The sequence below is a fragment of the Cherax quadricarinatus genome, chromosome 15, assembly GCF_038502225.1.
Source record: "Cherax quadricarinatus isolate ZL_2023a chromosome 15, ASM3850222v1, whole genome shotgun sequence".
NCBI classification, from domain to species: domain Eukaryota; kingdom Metazoa; phylum Arthropoda; class Malacostraca; order Decapoda; family Parastacidae; genus Cherax; species Cherax quadricarinatus.
The window spans coordinates 28334048-28341547 of record NC_091306.1 but is presented as its reverse complement, the minus strand read 5'-3'; positions in this window follow the sequence as shown (position 1 = coordinate 28341547).

Here is a 7500-nt window from a genome sequence, read left to right as displayed (position 1 = left end):
TCGCTCCTGCCTCTCACAACTACTGGATCACTATGATATGGCCTTGGATGCACTAGAAGAAAATCACAATGCAGATGTAATATACACAGGCTTTGCAAAAGCGTTTGACAAGTGCGATCATGGCATAAAGGAATAACTGGCAAAGTGGGGAGATGGATCTTCAGCTTCCTAGCCATTCGAACACAAAGAGTAATGGTCAACAGAGTTAAATCGGAGGCTGCCATAGTTAAGAGCTCTGTTCCACAAGGCACAGTACTCGCTCCCATCCTGTTCTTCATCCTCATATCAGACATAGACAGAGATATAACCCACAGCACCGTATCATCCTTTGCAGACGATACTAGGATCTGCATGAGGCTGTCATCTATTGAGGACACGGTTAATCTCCACGAAGATATGAACCAAGTTTTCCAGTGGGCAACGGAAAACAATATGATGTTCAATGAGGACAAATTCCAACTACTCCGTTATGGAAAACTGGAGGGGACAATAACTACAACAGAGTATACTACAAAAGCTTGCCATACAATAGAGCAGAAAAATAATGTAAGGGACCTAGGAGTGGTAATGTCTGAAGATCTCACTCTCAAGGATCACAACAGTGCCACGATCACAAGTGCAAAGAAAATGATGGGATGGATAATGAGAACGTTCAAAACGAGAGATGCCAAGCTAATGATGATCCTTTTCAAATTACTTATTCTCTCTAGGCTGGAATACTGCTGAACATTAACATCTCCGTTCAAAGCAGGTGAAATTGCAGATCTAGAGAGTGTCCAGAGAACCTTTACTGCACGTATAAGTTCTGTCAAGGACCTTAACTACTGGGAACGCTTGGACGCACTTGACTTGTACTCGTTGGAACCCAGGAGAAAGAGATATATCATAACCTACACATGGAAAATCCTAGAAGGAATGATCCCGAATCTGCACATAGAAATCACTCCCATCGAAAGTAAAAGACTGGGCAGGCGATGCAAAATACCCCCACTTAAAAGTAGGGGCGCCATTGGTACAATAAGAGAAAACACCATAAGTGCCCAGGGCCCAAGACTGTTCAACAGGCTCCCACCAAGCATAAGGGGTATTACCAGTAAACTCCTGGCTGCCTTCAAGAGAAAGCTGGACAGATACCTAAAGTCAGTGCCAAATCAGCCGGGCTGTGGTTCGTACGTTGGACTGCGTGCGGCCAGCAGTAACAGCCTGGTTGATCAGGCCCTGGTTCACCGGGAGGCCTGGTCGTGGACCGGGCCGAGGGGGCGTTGATCCCCGGAATAGCCTTCAGGTAGACTCCAGGCAAGTACCGTACTACTTTAGCCTCAGGGTGATCAGGAAGTTGAATGACCTTGGCGAAGATGTGATGGTAGCAGGCTCCATACATAGCTTTAAGAGCAGGTACAACAGGGTGAACGAGGCTAGGGGAAAGTAAATCTGGCAAGCGGCAAGGTGAGAGGCGGGGCCAGGAGCTGACCCTGCGCCTGCAACTACATATAGATTTTCAACACTTCCTCTCAGTTTATACTCAGGAAAATACTAGCGAAATTCCAGAAATAATAAATTATGTAGAACAGGACGATAATAAACTATGCATCATTGGGGTAACTAGTGACATGGTCCACAGACAAATAGAGAAATTAAAACCTAACAAATTCCCAGACCCTGATGAACTGTTTGCAAGGGTGTTAGAGGAATGTAAAGAGGAACTTAGCAAACCTTCGGCTAATCTTTTCAACATATCACTACAAACTGGCATAGTGTCAGACAAGCAGAAAATGACAAATGTAATATATATTTACAAGGCAGGTGACAGGTCCTTAGCTTCGAACTATAGACCAATAAGCCTTACCTCCATAGTGGGAAAATTTATGGAATCAATAATTGCCGAGGCAATTATTGATTCCGACAAGTTGGTTTTCAAAACCATTCATCACATCTGTCAGACACTGCAACATCATGGGATCTTGGTACAAAGACTTCAACGCTTGCCCAACCGTTGGACAACGACATACTTACACTAGTGGCAGGTCCCACTGTGATCCCGCCTCCTCCTGCTTCAACTCATCTCACCGCAGTATATAAGCCACCTCTCTAGCCCTATGCTGCACTTACTACAAGAGTGATGGACTGAACACATCGAATCCAGGTTGAGGGACTGATTACCTCATACTTCTACTCTCCTTACCCATTTCTACTTTGTATTGGACTGATGAAGCCACTGTGTGGCGAAACGTTTCTTCAATAAAGATTCCCATGTGTTGCATAAGTGTCTCAATTCTTCAACTTGTCGGTTTTCAAAACCATTCATCACATCACTGGTAATGTCCTTGATGGACAATACCGAAGAATCCTGGAATCATCACTTATTTCTATATCCGACAACTTCAACCAGAATAGTGGCTTCTATAACATAGCTGAACCACTTGCCAAGAAACTTCTTCATCGCTATCCCACATAAGAACACAGGAATGGAAGAACACTGTAGAAGGCTTGCTCACAAATTTATCCAATCTCCTTTCCAAGCTACCCAAGATTTTAGACTATAACCCCACTCGGTACATCATCAGATGCAGCATTCTCCACCTGACCTCAGCATTCTGAACCTGACTATAAATACTCGCGTCCCTTCCACCCCAGGTAGATCTGTTTGTGACTTGAAAAAGCCCACTGTGTGGGCGAAACGTAGTCAATAAAGGATCACATTACACTGCATTTGTGTTTATATTTCCAGTGTGCTTGTGTAGTATTAACAGGAGAGACTATGTGATGGCAGGGTTTACTGTTTTCAGGAGGATTCTTACTAAGACTTCAGAGATGGTGAAGCTGCCTTTGTTTTGTTTAATTGTATTAGAAACAGCGATTAGTGCTGATTCAGGGCATTTGCGTCTGCGGAAATTGGGTTCTTTGATCACTAATTGGGCGTCCCTGAATTTCATGAGATGATTGGTGGAATTTCGGTGTTGTACACAGGCGTTGTTCAAGTTATAGTTCCTACATGCATAAATGTATTCATTGAGGAGGGTTTCGAGGTTTCTTGATGTTTCACCTACATAAATCTTGTCGCAGCCTCCACAGGGTATAGTGTAAACCCCTGCGTTGACTGGTTCATGGTGCTTGGATTTTGTCCTGGTTATGTCCTTTAGCCAACTTATACATGGAACACCTAGAGGCTGAACACTTCGCCAACATCATCCCCTCAAGCGTCACTTGGTTACGTTACGTGGACGACATCCTCGTAATAACTCCCAAACGTTTTGATGTACGGAATCTTCAGACAAGGCTCAACGCAGTTGAACTGGCGATCCAGTTTACACTATAACAAGCTACCTTTCCTAGACAGATGAGTCACAGAGATGTCAGAAAGTACCGTACCTCTTCAGCCTCAGGGTGATCAGGAAGTTGAATGACCTTGGGAAAGATGTGGTGGTAGCAGGCTCCAAACATAGTTGTAAGAGTACGTACAACAGGGTCAACGAGGCTAGGGGGAAGTAAATCTGGTAAGTGGCAAGGTGAGAGGCTGGGCCAGGAGCTGACCCGACGTAGATAATTGACACTTCCTGTCTTCATAAACCCCCCGATACCACTCTCACACCCCCGCTATCCACTTCCACTCCTCCACAATCTCCTCACCATCACCCACACAGCCACCCCTTCCCCATAATCCCATTTTTCCATACCCACTCTTCAACATATCCTTATATAGATTATAAGAGTCCTATCATCTGTTGCCTGTATTGCCTACTTAAACTTAACCGACGGCTCTGTTAAAGCATTGAATCCCCTTGAGTGTTCTCGAAGCCTCAGCTTCATCAATCACAGCGAAAAATAATCTATATATAAAAAAACACATCGTATATCTTTTGTTTCATTTCCTGGAATATTATGAATGAACACACTTGCGTCCAAATGAGAATTTTGGCTCTGGCTTCGACTTCCTATTTAATGGAAGAGTATATTTATTTGACTGTACATTTATTTTTGCATTTAGTGTTTAACACCAGATAGATTAGATGAGGGTTAGAAGTTAAAGATACTAAGTAGATTTTACCGTAGGGAAGACGGTTGTGGTGGTGTCGGAAGTCATCAGTGTGAACTGTTTACTTATTGGTCCTGTGTAATAATGGATGGCATCTCTTTGAGCCCTACCACAATATCTTTACAATAGGTCGTTGCGGGGAAAGAACAATTAATAAAAACTGAGATATGTTAACCCATTATGAGTCTTTGTCTGACTATATAAAAAAGTATTTTATTCGCTTATATGGCGGGGGGAGGGGTTATATGTTCTTATAACAGGAGGTAGATGTTTCTGTGTATAAACACTCGGAGTTCACTTAATGTGACATCAGTCACATTCAGAGAGACTGCGGCTAGTGTCAACCTGCGCTGCGCTACTCTTGAGAAAATTTTTTCCCTCAATCCTTCAGTTGTTGCCTTGCAACATTGCATAGCTCCTGATGATGCACTGAGAAATGTGAAAGTACTTGAGCTAAAGATTTCCACCCCCTCCCCCCGTGGCTTGTCTTGTATATATATATATATATATATATATATATATATATATATATATATATATATATATATATATATATATATATATATATATATATATATATATATATATATATATATATATATATATATATGTGTGTGTGTGTGTGTGTGTATGTGTGTGTGTGTGTGTATGTGTGTGTGTGTGTGTGTGTGTGTGTGTCGTGCCGAATAGGCAGAACTTGCCATCTTGGCTTAAATAGCAACGCTCATCTTGCCATATAGGGCAAGTGAAAATTTGTGTATGCAATAATTTCGCCAAAATCATTCTGAACCTAACGAAAAAAATATATTTCACTGTGTTTGTTTAGTATTAAATTATGTAAACAAATATATATATATATATATATATATATATATATATATATATATATATATATATATATATATATATATATATATATATATATATATATATATATATATATATATATATATAAAGTCGGCCGTCTCCCACCAAGGCAGGGTGACCCTAAAATGACAGAAAACCCCCAAAAAGAAAATACTTTCATCATCATTCAATACTTTCACCTCGCTCACACATAATCACTGTTTTTGCAGAGGTGCCCAGAATACAACAGTTTAGAAGTATATACGTATAAAGATACACAACATATCTCTCCAAACTGCCAATATCCCAAATCCCTACTTTAAAGTGTAGGCATTGTACTTCCCATTTCCAGGACTCAAGTCCAGCTATATAAAAATAACCGGTTTCCCTGAATCCCTTTACTAAATATTACCCTGCTCACACTCCAACAACTCGTCAGGTCCCAAATACCATTTGTCTCCATTCACTCCTATCTAACACGCTCACGCATGAAGTCCAAGCCCCTCGCCCACAAAACCTCCTTTACCCCCTCCCTCCAACCTTTTCGAGGATGACCCCTACCCTGCCTTCCTTCCCCTACAGATTTATACGCTCGCCATGTCATTCTACTTTGATCCATTCTCTCTAAATGAACAAACCACCTCAACAACCCCTCTTCAGCCCTCTGACTAATACTTTTATTAACTCCACACCTTCTCATAATTTCCAAACTCCGAATTTTCTGCATAATATTCACACCACACATTGCCCTTAGACAGGACATCTCCACTGCCTCCAACCGCCTCCTCGCTGTAGCATTTACAACCCAAGCTTCACACCCACATAAGAGTGTTGGCACTGCTATACTTTCATACATTCCCTTCTTTTCCTTCATAAATAACGTTTTTCTGTCTCCATATATACCTCAACGCACCACTCGCTTTTTTTCCTTCATCAATTCTATGATTAACCTCATCCTTCATAAATCCATCCGCCGACACGTCAACTCCCAAATATCTGAAAACATTCACTTCTTCCATACTCCTCCTCCCCAATTTGATATCCAATTTTTCTTTATCTAAATCATTTGATACCCTCATCACCTTACTCTTTTCTATGTTCACTTTCAACTTTCTTCCTTTTCACACACTCCCAAACTCGTCTACTAAACTTAGCAATTTTTCTTTAGAATCTCCCATAAGCATAGTATCATCAGCAAAAGGTGACTGTGTCAATTCCCATTTTGTATTTGATTCCCCATAATTTAATCCCACCCCTCTCCCGAACACCCTAGCATTTACTTCTTTTGCAACTCCATCTATAAATATATTAAACAACCATTGTGACATTACACATCCCTGTCTAAGACCTACTTTTACTGGGAAGTAGTCTCCCTCTCTTCTACACACCCTAACCTGAGCCTCACTATCCTCATAAAAACTTTACAGCATTTAGTAACTTACCACCTATTCCATATATGTCCTTGTAACATCTGCCACATTGCTCCCCTATCCACTCTGTCATATGCCTTTTCTAAATCCATAAATGCAATAAAAACTTCCTTATGTTTATCTAAATACTGTTCACATATATGCTTCAATGTAAACACTTGATCTACACATCCCTTACCCACTCTAAAACCTTCTTGTTCATCCGCAATCCTACATTCTGTTTTACCTCTAATTCTTTCAATTATAACCCTACTGTACACTTTTCCTGCTATACTCAGTAAACTTATTCCTCTATAATTTTTACAATCTCTTTTGTCCCACTTCCCTTTATATAAAGGGACTATACATGCTCTCTGCCAATCCCTAGGTACCTTCCCCCCTCTTTCAAACATTTATTAAGCAAAAATACCAACCACTCCAACACTATGTGTCCCCCTGCTTTTAACATTTCGGTCATGATCCCGTCAATTCCAGCTGCTTTACCCCCTTTCATTCTGCATAATGCCTCACACATCTCCCCTATACTCACTTCCTGCTCTTCTTCACTCCTAAAAGATGGTATACCTCCCTGACCAGTCCATGAAATTACCGCCTCCCTTTCTTCGTCGACATTTAAAAGTTCCTCGAAATATTCTCGCCATCTACCCAATACCTCCATCTCCCCATCTACTAACTCCCCTACTCTGTTTTTAACTGACACATCCATTCGTTCCCTAGGCTTTCTTAACTTGTTTAACTCGCTCCAAATTTTGTTCTAATTTTCATTAAAATCTCTTGACAGTGCCTCTCCCACTCTACCATCTGCTCTCCTTTTGCACTCTCTCACCACTCTCTTCATTTTCTTTTACTCTCCATATACTCTTCTCTTCGTATAACACATCTGCTTTATAAATACCTCTCGTAAGCTACCTTTTTCTCTTTTATCACACCCGTAGGTGATCTAAGTTGCCATTACGATGTTTTTCAGAGCATAGTAGCTGCCCAGACAACTTTTGTTCCGAGTAGGGAAATTAGATCTAACAAAAATAATCCCAAATGGATGAACAATAGATTAAAACATCTCACTGGCCAAAAGAGAGGCATATATAGGCGTATCAAAAGAGGGGATGGGCAGTTAAGAAATTAATATATTCAATTAAAGAGAGAAATAAAGAAAGGAATAAGAAAAGCAAAAAGGGATTATGAGGCAAA